Consider the following 14,503-nt stretch of genomic DNA (forward strand, 5'->3'; position numbering starts at 1 on the left):
TATTTTAAGACCCTATGATCATAAATTGTTTGTCTGTAAGATATTTATTATGAATTGCGGCATCACATACATATTAGAAAGGTAATATTGGCTTTTATTTAACACATGTCACCAAGCAATTTACAACCTGTGTGTTGATAAAAAAAACGTGTAAAAAACTATACAAATAATATAAAAAAGTCAAAAATTTCAAAAAGCTCAAAACTTGATGAAACTTTACTAAAATCTGTTTATATCCATTCTAGAGACATAAGATTTTGTATGCTATAATTGAGGCAAAATATGCAGCTGCAGTTCGACGTAAGAATTTTCAAAACGACTACCGTTACCTTGGTAGTTAGGGGAGGGTGTCATTCGTTATTGTTCGCATTGCCAAATCTAGTTATAATGTTTCCTTTTCTGTTAAATGGATTCAAAGAAAATACATTTGATATGATCATATCAAGTACTTAATCTAACATATAACAATGACTGATCAAATGAGTTAAAATATATGGTAATGTTTCTTTGCTTTGATTGTTGATACATATTTAGTTCATCTCTGATCTTCAATTTTTATCTTGAAGAAATAACCGCTAACACATCATACTTACACGAAGACTTAACGATTAAGTGTGTCAAATTAGAGGCTGGTGCTTCAAAGAGTAAATTTACTAGCCATGGCAGAAAATAAATCATTACCGACTAGCGAAGAAAATCTGAGACAAGAATCAAATGAAACACTAACGTCCGGTACAAGACAAGAAGGGTCACAACTAGAAAATGTTACAACGCTGTCTGAGCATCAATTTACTACTCTGCCAGTGGATGTCGGTAGTATAGCCGAACCTATGAGAAAACAGTTATCAGATGATGGGTCTGAAAAGAAAACCAAAACACAATACAACGATGGCGAATATGAAACAGGCATACAAGACAATCTTCCTAAATCAGAAAAGCAGTTAGTTTCATTGATTACGGACAGGAAAAGTTCAGTTATATCTAAAAATAGAGACGAACTAGTCCAACAAGGTGTTTTATCTGGAAATGAAAATACTGATTCATTGAATAACAGAGATAGCCGTGAAAACTTTCCTGATAATGCCAAACAAATTGATGACACAGACGGTTCTCCTGCAAAGTCGTGTTTCTCTGATGAGACGCATATAGAAACTGTTACTAAACCTGGACTCATTAGAAAGTTGAAAAGCATTTTTGGAGTTTCAAAAAACGTCAAAGAAGTCAAAGTATCAATCACAAAAGAAAAGTTCTTAAAAATGTCTTCTAAAGTGGGGAAAAAGCAGTTGCACAACAAAAAGATAGCACCAATAATCATCTGGGATTTTGGTGGGCAGGATGTTTTCTATTCAACTCATCAGACGTTTTTAACATACAGAGCTATTTACATGATTGTATTGGATGGAAGTAGAAAACTAGATGATCCCAGTCCGTATGAACAGTATCTGCCGGGGAAGAGTCAACATAAAACATCAAGAGGTATGTATATATATTTACTTATAAATAAACAATATCATTATGAAGTACATGTTACAATTGAAATATTAAATTGCAGTAAAGTACTCCATATTTTTTTTAAATAACACTTGACATTTTCAACATCTCCAGAATTTATTTCATTATTGCAATATTTGGAAAGCAATTACGTCTTTAATCAGTTTTCGCCAATGTATTGTATGTTTTTTCCTGTTTATTCGTACAGATTATCTGCTCTTCTGGATTAACACCATTGTAACATACTGCAAAGGAAGTAATCAGGGATTTCCTAGAATTATGGTGGTTTTAACGCACAAAGATCAGGTTAAAGCTGTAAGCATTTTTAAGAGCTTCGGTTTTGTACCGTCAATTGGAACGGGGAAGATTTTGACTTTGATTTTAATAATAATGTCTAATAAAAAGAAGAAGAATTTCTTTACTGTTGTCATTGGTGAACGTGTTTTTGTTAAGGCAATAGTTTAACGTTAGCGGCTTTACTTTTGACACAAATGTTAGCGACAAAATAGGCAAACCATAATCTTCAGTTATAGACTTACACTCGTCTAATGATTATTTTTTTGAGTCTCTGATGAGTAATGTATATAAAAAACCATTTATGTCATATTTGGGTTTCATAGGGCATACAAACCATTTGATTCATATTGTTGTTACGTAAACAAAACACAAGCATATGTAGTCATTATCACCATTTTTAAATGTCATTTTGCAGGCAATTGTGTGATTGTTACTATGCATTTTCTTATATACTGATAACTAATAATTGCATTAAAAGGAAGTTGTGGTCAAATATAAAGTGTTATGAAAAAATGTTCTATTGTGTTTATTTAGCATGATGTTGAAGAAAGACGTGAAGAAATATTCGCAGAAATCTACAAGATGTTTCAACAATCGCAAATAGGGAAGCATTTGGTGATTGAGGATAAAATATTTGTCAACGCTAAAAACAAACATGACCCAGAGATGGAGAAGATAAAGGAAGTTATCATATGCGAATCAGAGAGGCAACCAACATGGGGTGAACATCTACCAAAATGTTTTATCCCTTTAGAGTTAGAATTTGCATCGCTGACAAGACGCAGCATTCCGTTGATTACCCTAGAGCATCTAAAGAAAATAAACTCATTGCAGCCTATTAGACCATTGTCAGAAGATGAGTTGAAGGTTTTTCTGAAATTTCAACATTCAATTGGCAAGTTACTGTATTTTGACGAACATAAATTGGACGACCGTATTGTTTTGTCTCCAACACTTCTCATCGATGCATTTAAATCAATCGTAACAGACAGGCGCTTTTGTAAAGGAGACAGAAACAGGGAGGAAATATGGGATGCAATGGAGATGAAAGGGGTCGTATTAAAACAAGCAATACATGAAGTTTGGAAGAGAAAGAAATATGCAAAATTCAACAAAGACAAAGATTATCTATTAGCTGTTATGACCCATCTTGATATTTTGGTAGAACCAAAAAGATACGATTCTAGCCGAACGCGTATATCTGTCGACTTCTACTATGTTGCAAGTATGGTACGAGTTATAGACGATTCTGGATACCTTCAATCAGCTGGCATCACAAAAAGAAATATCGCCATAGCCTTTCAAGCGTCGTCAATGATGATACCCCCTGCATTATCCTTCCGATTTATAAGTTACTGCTTATCTGTTTGGGCGGTGAAGACATACGGAGAGACCAACAATGATATGCTGTTCCATAGGTCAGGGGTGTTCACAATTGATCCTTCCTTAGATATGTATATTCTTTGCGAAGATGACAAGATTTCTGTCCGACTTGTTCATGCCAGAACAAACGCACTCATAATGAGAGATCTTGCTTCCAGTATCAATGAATGTTTAACATCTGCCTTGGAAAAAATAAGTCAGTTGTATATCAGAACAAGTAGCGACCAGAGTCATACCAGTGATGCATCCTTTGTGACCAATGTATGTTGTAACTCACCAGATAGGACATGCATCTTACCATTCGAAAATCTTACATATTTAGACAAAATCTGGAAATGTCCTACTCATGGCATAGAGCATAATCTACATTTGATCAAATCGTGGATACCAGGAAAGGTAGGAATCGTACCAAATAGTATTAAACAAGGTAAAAAATACAAAACTATTGATTGGTTATATAAGTATCTATAGTATACAACTAAAATGAATCAAATCCCCAAAGAATCAAAATAAAAATAATACAAGTTAAAACAAGCCAGTATAAAATGAGGATAACAGTCTTGTATGATTCAAACATATATAGTTATGTCTGCATTCCTTCCGTTATTTATCTTTTAACTCAGCATATTCAGTTATATATGTTAGTATATTCCTTCAGTTATGTATATATTCCTTCAGTTATGTATATTTTCCTTCAGTTATTGATATATTTCCCCGCTTATGTGTTTAAATAAAATCCTGTTATGAATCCTTCTGTGATATACAAATAATTTTTTTTTATTATTTTTTGGTATTCCAGAATGTGATGCATTTTTTTATTTCTATTAGGAAGAAGACAGATGTGACCCAGGATGTCCAGGTATTGTATTCTAATTTTACAATACACTGTTCTGCTCTTTTTATTTTTATTTTTATTTTCCTTACGTGTTTTTTAGATTTGTAATGATTTAACTTATATTTTGCTTAATGTTAATTTGAATATAATATACATCACCAGTTCCTTATTTCTTTCTTTAAACGTATGAAGTTGTATATGCAAATATAATTGATGGACCTAACAAGAAAGTCGGTATGCACTTGCATTTTGATTAAACATACTTCTTTAATGAAAAAATCAACCCTCTTGTTTTGAGGTAACACATTAGCAAATATGTGTTCTACATTTCAGGACAATGGACTTGGAATTCTGTAATATTGCCCAGTTCAACAACGCATGTTGTTCTAAGAAATAATCATACATTTAATTCAATTTAAGAAGAACAGTATGAATGTTATATATTCTTTCCATGTTAGAAAAGATAAAAAAAAATATAAACCAAAGTGCATATACAACACTTTAACTTTAGTTTTCTTTTACAATGTAGAGATGGAACGGTACTGTCACCAAAAAATGTTTATTTAGATACGTGCTATATAATCTGATAATCACTATAAATAATAATAGTAATAATACAAGAATCATAAAATTCACACATCCGGTAGCACATATGTTTAGGGGGATTATAAGCATTATCGGAAATATAAAACTATGCTCATTGCCATCAAGAACCGACATGAAACCAACTTCTTGATATCACAGAACATATAGAATAATAAATTTACAGTGAGAGTTATTTTCAATTGGCATTTGTAATGCAATGTACTAAGTGTGTTGATTGCCTACTCTAAAATAGAAATGATACTCAAATGTTTTATATAGAAGAAAGAATCGGATTGTATCCAAACTTAGTAAATATTAACTGACAAAACTGCCGTATTCAGTTTTATTCGTGCTTCAAACATTTAATTAGCTCGTAGTTGTAGATCAAGGTTAACGAGTTATAGTGTATGTAAGTGCTTATATACTTGATCATGTCATTTGACACTGAAATCATGTTTTTATCATTAATCACAATTGCACATTCATTACACATTTGTTTTAACAGTCTACCTTATTGATATTACATGTGTCAATTTTCTAGGTCACTTTTTCTTAACTGCGGCTGCTTAAAACATTTGATAGTTGAACATTTGAACAAAGAAGAGAATCATTATTAATTTGCAATATTTGTCTTCCAACTATCGATTTAAACTACCGCAATAGCTATATGTTCGTTGGCAACATAGTTAACATAATTTTTAATATAAATCAATGTAGCAAAGATGTTTTGTCCTTTCTTTATTGCAAGTAAAATAGCTCTTGGGTTCTCAATAAAACAGTGAACTGTGAAGTCGTTTTTCTCAAGTGAACGAATTATCAGTAAGCACCCTGAATCATCAACTAATTGAGTGCTCAGCATACCGAAAAATGAATAGATTTGAGGAAAACTTAAAATTGAGTTAGCTTATATTTTACATCGGCTGGGTCAGTGTTCAACATGTCGCGCACAGAGAGGTATTTGAATTTAACTCAGTGTTATTCGAATTATGCCTCGAGTGATAAACGTCTCTTTGTCATTAAATTCAATTGTTCCATTTTTTTGTTTGATGAACATGAATACTTAAGTATCTCTTATTTGTTCTTGAACATGCATAAAAAAAACAAGTTTACAGTTATTTGAAGTCACATTACTGCAAGTAGTGTCGGTCGTCATAGATGTTTGATTTTTTTCTGGTTTAAATTATTATTATGTTTGATAAGTAGTTTAAAATTTTGAAAACTTAAACGCAAGCAACTATTAAAAAACATTTGGTGGCCTTCGCTTGTTTTTCTGATCTTTGGTCGGATCTCTTTGACACATTTCCGTTTTCAATTTTATCATTATTTTGTCGGTAACAACATCTTTAGAAATCCTAGTCCAGTTACCAGTATTACAAATAGTTGATAATGTACATGAAACAAGAAGCAACTTAATTGTTACGTAATTTAAAAATACCACTCACTTATTTACTTGATAAAATTAGGATGCCACGGTGTTGTTAATTGACATCTTTAGTGTGAAAATGTAGAATACTTAAAAACAATGTAAACCAAACTATTCAGAAATATAGTTCTCTTTTTTTTTGCCTCATAGTGCAATATATTTTTTTTACATGAGCATGATAATCAAACAAAATATTAAAACACTAACAGACCAGACCGCCCACTTAAATATTCGTGGTGCATCGCCATATGATATTTTGGACCAGTGGTACAATAAAAGGAATATATGGATTAAAATTAAGAAAAGTTTGCCCAAATAACCCGAAAAACAGACACACAAAAATTAGTTTCCGATATTTTAGTTTAATAAGATGAGTAAACATGATCATTAACTTTTTCTGCATTAAATAATTGAAGATTGATTGTTGAAGAGTTTAATCTCAAAAACACGCAATAAGTGTCTGCTGAATGAAACGTTGTAGTAAACGGTTTGCAACCAAACCAAGAAAAATCACGACCTTACCCGAATAAGTTTTGTACTGAATGACTTTGTATTAAGACTTGTAACGTCTGTGCTAATTATTATACAGACCTTATATGCTGAAAGATAGCTCTAACTGTGATTAAGTATATTATTACGCTGAGTTTGGAAACATCATTACTTTTACGAACGAAGGTCACGATCATATTTTAACCTATAACGTTTTAAAAAAGCTGAACTATATTTCAGTATTCAAACATGTAGGAAGCACGTCTGGGTTATGATTATCTCAATCCTCTTCAAAAGTTATATTTGCTTGTATTCCTATCTCGTAAGACTAAACCATGGAAGTTTGACTTTTTCATTTTTATATCTGCATTTTATACCTGTAATATCTTTATAACAGTTACAAATGACGAGTTTTTGAAAGAGTTACCATCAGACCTACATCTACGTCGGTTGTCGTTAATGTACAGCAGCAATGACGTCAGAGACCTGGCAATACATTTAGGATTGTCGGCGACAGACGTTAATATGACAGTTGACACAGGGGATCAAGCATTATGGAACTTTGAAGTATTTCGACGATGCAGGGATAGCCATGCGGTGACATTTAAAGAAATCAAAAGAGCAATAGCAGCAGCTGGAAAGGGAAACATCCATACACTTTGCAAGGTTAATATTTGTAATGAAACATTAACAGAACTTGTTCATTCAATCGAATATCATCTGTAGTTCTTCAATTCACCATTTCCAGGTTAAATCCAACATTTTCTACATACAAAAATACCTGTTTCAAGTGAAAAATATGACAGTTGTTGTACAATCGTTTGTTGTGCTTGTGATGTTGCCAATTGAAAAGGGAGTTTCCGTTTAGAATTGTTCTCGGATTTACTTTAAATGGGGATTATTAAAACAAAAGAAGAAAAACAACATTGCAATAAATTATGCGATTCCAACAGGGTAGCACTTAAAATACTAATATCGTCTCATATTTTTTTATAATCAAAGGTTGACACGTGAACGTTCAAAAACAATAATGAAAACACAAATCTAAATTTCATTGGATTTTACACGCAATTAAAATTAGGTTTGGTATTTAAAATCAGTCATTATTTTTTTGTAAATGCAAATTACCAGAAGAAATATTTTGTTTCCTTTAAATCCCATGGCATCTTCATTTCAAAATTACGTTCAGATACCGACAACAAAATCCCACCTCAATTGATGTTCAGATGTGATAAGACACACATTATTTAATGACGGTCATGTAATTATGTCTCACTTGTAAATGATTATAAAATATTAAAATGTAGTAAACAGTTCAACAATGACAGTATGTAATACTATCAACAGTTGTTTACTTATTTGTATATCTATTTTATAGATGCATAAGAGATAAGTTAAAGTAACGCACATTTACAACATCTTAAACATTAGAACAATTTAAGAGCAAGATTTGCACAATTTGAACAGTTGTACTATACGTTATGATTGTATATTATATATGATTGTATTATCTGACAGTTATGCAATCAAATTAAAATGCAAACGGGGGTTTAGGTTTATAGAATCGTACCATATATGAAAACAGTTGATTTGTTTATGCATCATATACAATGTCTTTTGTTTTAAATATTTGTATTCTCATCTTTTACAGCTTATAAAAGGTGATTTTATTGGTTACGGTAAGTTCTATGAATCAAAATATATAGTTAAGATTTTTTTTATTAAAAATCATAATTTGGTTGATCAATATAAACTTGAAACAATCCCTTTCAGAGTTTTTCGATTGTCATATCATGAAATGTTACCTATTACCGGGTTTCTCATTCCAACACGATAGTAACCACAAGTAAAGCTGGTCCTATATATATACAGTTAACTGTATCATCTCAGATCACACTTTGGTGCCTACAGTGGGTTGTGTCCTTAGTCTTCAATGTTGACCAATGGCTTATTTTGTGGCTTGTTGATAGTCTAAAACTTTATTGTGTTATATTTATTGTGTTTATATTAAATTTGTTTTTCTTCAACGTAATCAGTACGATATTTTACGTTTGAAGTTAGATTCCAAACAAACCGGACATATCTTTATAATATAGTTAATTGATATCTTAGTTTGCTATTAATAAGTATTTAAATGTGCATTGTTATTAAATGCAATATCAGTATTTAGTTCAAATATAATCTTAAATCAATCCTAATTCTATCTTATTCATTCAAATGTGACGTTTTTTTTTTTTTTGATGATCTGTTTTACAAATTCAAATTTTTGTCATTTTTTACAATTTCAAATATTACGTCACTTGGCGTTGAGGTTTAAACTTATTCGGATGTGTCTACTTTTTGGGTTGCAAATGTCTGGTTATGTATTGTATGTCAGTTTTTTCCTGTAATTAGTTAATACTTCAGTTTTATCATGTACATCTTTTGTATAGTCATTTTATAAAATTTACTGTTTGCAAAAGTATAAATTATTTTAAATAACAGGGATGTTCTGGTAACTAATAGAAAACCCTGGCCGTTTTTGGCACTACTTTTTTATCTTTTGGTCCTCGATGCTGCTCAACTTTGTACTTGTTTCGGCTTTCAAACTTTTGTATCTGGGCGTCACTAGTTGATCTTGTGTGGACAAAATGCACTTCTGGCGTATTAAAAGTTTGAACTTGTTGCCTTTTGTTGGCTGTTGTTCGTGTGTTTCTTTGTCAATTGTGTTCTCCAATTTATTTATATTGTAGTCCTGTGATGTTGTGTGGTCATTTTGATGTTATATTTCACAAGACCACAAAAGAGGGAGGTTTGACATGCCACAACACCAGGTTCAACCCACCATTTTTTCTTTAAAAATGTCCTGTACCAAGTCAGGAATATGGCCATTGGTATATTATTGTTCGTTTCTCTGTGTGCTACATTTTTACGTTGCGTCGTTTGGTTTCTGTTATTTCTGAGTGTGAATTCACATTGCAATAAGACGTGTCACGGTACTTGTCTATCCCAAATTCTTGTATTTGGTTTTGATGTTATATTTGTTATTCTCGTAGGATTTTGTCTGATGCTTGGTCCGTTTCTGTGTGTGTTACATTTTAGTGTTGTGTCGTTGTTCTCCTCTTATATTTAACATGTTTAATGCGCTTCCCTCGGTCTTAGTTTGTTACCCCGATGTTGTATTTTGTCCATGAATTTATATTTATGAGTTCTGATTAGCGGTATACTACTGTTGCCTTTATATATCCCAAATTTACGAATGTTATCACCTTATCTGTTCCTTCGTATGTTTACTGTTAAACCAAATGGAGATATAGTTTGCGACACCTCTCCGTAGGACACCAAAAAGATACAAAAACATCTATGGCAAGAAAATGAGATAAAAAAAAAGTAAATATGTGTCAAATGTTGACTTTAGAAAATAAAAAAAAGATGTATATGATTGGATATAGATGCATTGTGAAGATGTGTAACATGTACATACATGATTACACTAGTATCAGTCTGCATACAGTTAAAACAATCATTGATCTTCACAAAGTGCTAGAATATATCTCTCTTCATCATATCTTACGTATAATTTGACATATAAACCATACCAAACATATTGAATGGAAATTAAAGTATGAAATTATGACTAATCCAGTAGTTTTTAATCCTTGTATATAACAGACAGGGAGCCTGAGAAGTGGGATGTAGTACCTGCAGAGGAACACATTGACAGACTGGTTCCTTTAGTTGGGAACAAATCTCTCCAATTCCTGATCGAACTTGGCATGGATTTCCATACATGGGAGCGGATAAGCCACAAGCAAATTGAAAGGGATTTGGTTAGACTGAACAAAGATATATTAGAAGAATGGAGTAACAAGTTTTGTCGGATGCACAGTCTAAAACCAACCTTGAGGACCATTGCTCAGTCATTTAGTAACATAGGCAAAAATGTTAAAATTGTGGAAAATGCGTTACTAGATTTGTTTTGACTCCTTTGATTCTTCCACTGTTACAACTCTATGTATTTACATGAGAGTGGAAATTGAATTATTTGTAAAATAATCATATTCAATTTGAGAGATTGAAATTATAACAATTCAGTTGACGACACACTTGCCAACATTATATGTACATAGTTTAAATTTTACTTTTATACAAATATCATAACAAGATTAACATCGTGTATTTTAACTGAATTATTGTATTTATACTGTAATTAATCCAATAAATGTCAATACAATTCTGTATGTGTATATTGAAAAATCTAAATAATGTACATTACATAAATGTGTTTTTTTTTCTTCTAAAGTTAATAATGCACTGTTTTATCCATTAGTAGATAAAACAAATTTGACAGTATCCTTTAACATTTATTTTAAAGAGTTTAAATATTTCGACTTACCTCAAAATAGTACCCATCTATTGTGTGATCTATAGAAAAATGTTTTAATCAAAATTCAATGCAGAGACAAAATTCAAAGTTAATATTTAAAATATTGAATTTAATTATATAATGATTGATGCATTCGTTTATCTTTAATCAGTTAGAATGAATTCATAGCTCATGTATCTGTCTTAATTATAAGCATTCTAACAAAAAAATGATAGTAATGCCTCCTAGATGATGTAAATTTTTGAGATATTTCGATTTGATTTTATCCTGTTTTTATGTATTTATAGTGAGTTATATATTTTTGTAAAATGGAAAATACCAGAAGAAATGTTTTGTACCCTCATCACATCAAGGCATTTTCATCTCAGAACATTACGGATGTACACCGACAATACAATCCCACATGTTATTTACCTACCAGTAACTGTGAGTTATCTAAGATTTTTACTGTGTGTATTGTTTGTTTCTTTTATATTATATTATTGTTTGTATATATAACCCACCATGGCTGATTTCGCTAGCTGTTTTTCTGCTTTGTATAGATTCAGTCATTTTCAACTGATCAGTATATGATTTTTTTATTATTATGTAAACCACTGTATCCGGTTAGGAGGAGGGTAAAGAGCTCATACGAATGTCGAATCTCGCAATATTCTGTATTTGGCAGTCAGGAGCATGTAGGACAGTGACTGTCGTGGTTTGATTTCTGTCATAATCATCTATTGGATTTTTTTCTTTTATGGAGTGGGAGGGGATTGAAGCACATTTGTGTTTCTATTAGTTTCTGAATTTTTGATATTAAGACCTCAAACATCACTTAAAAAAAACTTGTCCATATATGCATAGGGTGCAGTAAAGTTTGTACCGTTATCATCTGAACAAAACTCGCTTCTAATAGACCTCATTGTCAGCCTCGCATCTCTGAAGAGGATGTTCCGACCCAAAGAGAAACATATACCAGTACTCATCTCTTCTGTTATGACTTTTTATATCCTTGAATGTTTTTCTATTTCTGTTGATTTTCTTTTTTTAACCAATATATACAATTAATCATACCTGAGGACTTTTACTATATGCATATATTGTCAAAGTACTTTTACTATAGGCATGTATTGTCATAGTTATATGTGATCCAACTTTATTTTCAATGCTTTTAAATTGGGTCTTGAATATAACTTTGTGACTTTTATGGTTTATGGCTTTTGGTTTTCTAAAGCTAGGGTCTGGATAAACGTTTTAGTGCCATTGAGTTTTTTATAGTTGTTTTTTGTTATTTATTTTTGTTTACCTTTTGATTAATTCTACTTTAAAAGAGGACAGTCAAACTCATACAGCGAAGATAAACTGTTAACACCATGACTAAATATTGAAAAAGACCAACAGACAAATAATAGTACACATACCACAACATAGAAATGTATACATTAAGCAACACGAACCCCACCAAAAACTAGGGGTGATCTCAGGTGCTCCGGAAGGGTTAGCAGATTCTGCTCCACATGTGGCACCCGTCGTGTTGCTCATGTGATAGCAAATCCGGTAAATAGTCTAAATCGGTAGGTCACATTCATGAAAGGGAAGGGGATTGTAGATACGATATAAGGAACATATCCGATATCACTTGTGAAACAGTTATTCATAACTGTAAACCAACTCGTGATGGCGTCCGTAAAATTTACGAATTGATGATTTCAACTTCGCTATCCGAAACTATTGGTTTAATAGCTTCCTTGTGAGCAGTAACCCTCTATCAAGAATATCATAATAGGAAATACAAGCACTGGGATATCGTATCAATTTGGAGATATATGCCCCGTATGCAGGTGCTGCTATAATTTTGCTACTTAGAAATGGAAAGTTCACAATTGGAAAGCTGACATCATCTCTTTGTCGTAAAGTTTTGTTTTTAACTGATCATCATTGTCAATTTCTAGATGTAAGTCAAGATATGAGGCCGACTAAACTGTATCTGTAGTATCCTGTATCTCTAGTTCGATAATTTCCTAAGACAATGCCAAAGATAAACCTTAAATGAACATAATAGTTCATTGCAGACAAAAAGCTTCATATTTGTACGATCGAATCTAAAGATATACAGCAAACCGAAATAGTCAAAATTTAAACAACAACAAAAAAAGGATTTAAAGAAAAAATCAAAACAGGAAGTCCGTTTTCAAAAAGATTGAACTAAATGAGCAAGTAATATAAAAAATTTAAAGAAGATGTGGTATGATTGCCAATGAGACAACTATCAACACAAGACCAAAATGACACAAACATTACCAACTGTAGGTCACCGTACGGCCTTCAACAATGAACAAAGCCCATACCGCATAGTCAGCTATAAAAGGCCCCGATAAGACAATGTAAAACAATTCAAACGAGAAAACTAACGGCCTTATTTATGTAAAAAAAATGAACGAAAAACAAATATGTAGCACATAAACAAACGACAACCACTGAATTACAGGCTCCTGACTTGGGACAGGCACATAAGTAATGTGGCGGGGTTAAACATGTTAGCGGGATCCCAAACCTCCCCAAACCTGGGACAGTGGTATAACAGTACAACATAAGAACGAACTATACAAATCAGTTGAAAAAGGCTTAACTCATCAGATGGACAAAAATACAAGTGGACGTGGCCGGGTTCTTATACATCCCGACACAAAAAGACACAATGAACAGATCTGAGAGTACTCGCAGTAATCTGACAGCTAGTTCAAAGCCAGTAACAACTAATAAAAAAATCATGCATCTAGGACTAAACAATCAATCCGTACACATCCAACATCCAATGGATTTAGTGTAAAGACGTCATAAACAGCAAGAGAAAAACATAACCTTGTGCAATGCCAAGTTACAGGTATCGACAGATTGTAGATTTATATAACATACTAGTAATATTTAGTGAGCTTTTAATGTACTGATAACAAAATCAATATTCATACCAATGAAAATAATATTCAATGATCTTATAACAGTGTTGAATAGGTAACCTTTTAGAATAAGTTTATTTAAAGGAGCGAAAAGTTTACATGGATCATTTCTAAACTTCCGTGCACGGTTAACAACATTTCCGTAAAAATGAGGATGTGCTATCCCGTTTGAAATACGTTTTTAACAGGAACAACCAAACTTCAAAACCAAATCTTTATATCTATGGAAAAATTTAGTACAGGTTTTAAGTAATTTATGGTAACGATATCCCTGGTTTAATAATTTACCAGTAATACATAGGTTGTGTTCGTTAAAATCAAAAACGTCACAACAGACACGGGCATAGCGAACAAGTTGTGAAATATAAACACCGTAAGATGGTGCCAAAGGAGCATCACCATCTAAAAATGGAAAATTAACAATAGGGAACGATAAATCTTCTCTTTTGTCGTAAATTTTAGTGTGTGGTTTCCCGTTTAAAACCGAAATATCTAAATCCAGGAAAAAACAGTTATCACCGAATAAATTTAATTTATTTAAAGTAAGTTCCTTCGGGTAAATTTCAGCAGTATATTGAGAAAATTCTTGATTATTTAACGAAAAAATATCATCAAGATAACGGTTAGTGTTGTTGAATTTATCAATTAAATGCAATTTCGACGGGTCTTTACTGAGTTTAGTCATAAACTGTGAT

The 14,503-nt window shown here is 32.0% G+C and overlaps 1 long non-coding RNA gene across 1 annotated transcript; it reads left to right on the forward strand.

Moving 5' to 3' along the window:
- Positions 1 to 698: 698 nt before the first annotated feature.
- Positions 699 to 3,523, forward strand: LOC143059092 (uncharacterized). The gene is made up of 3 exons (XR_012973382.1): positions 699 to 1,476; positions 1,700 to 1,806; positions 2,323 to 3,523. It is a non-coding gene; the product is annotated as an uncharacterized LOC143059092 (long non-coding RNA).
- Positions 3,524 to 14,503: the final 10,980 nt, after the last annotated feature.

The sequence above is a fragment of the Mytilus galloprovincialis genome, chromosome 14, assembly GCF_965363235.1.
Source record: "Mytilus galloprovincialis chromosome 14, xbMytGall1.hap1.1, whole genome shotgun sequence".
Classification (NCBI taxonomy): Eukaryota; Metazoa; Mollusca; class Bivalvia; order Mytilida; family Mytilidae; genus Mytilus; species Mytilus galloprovincialis.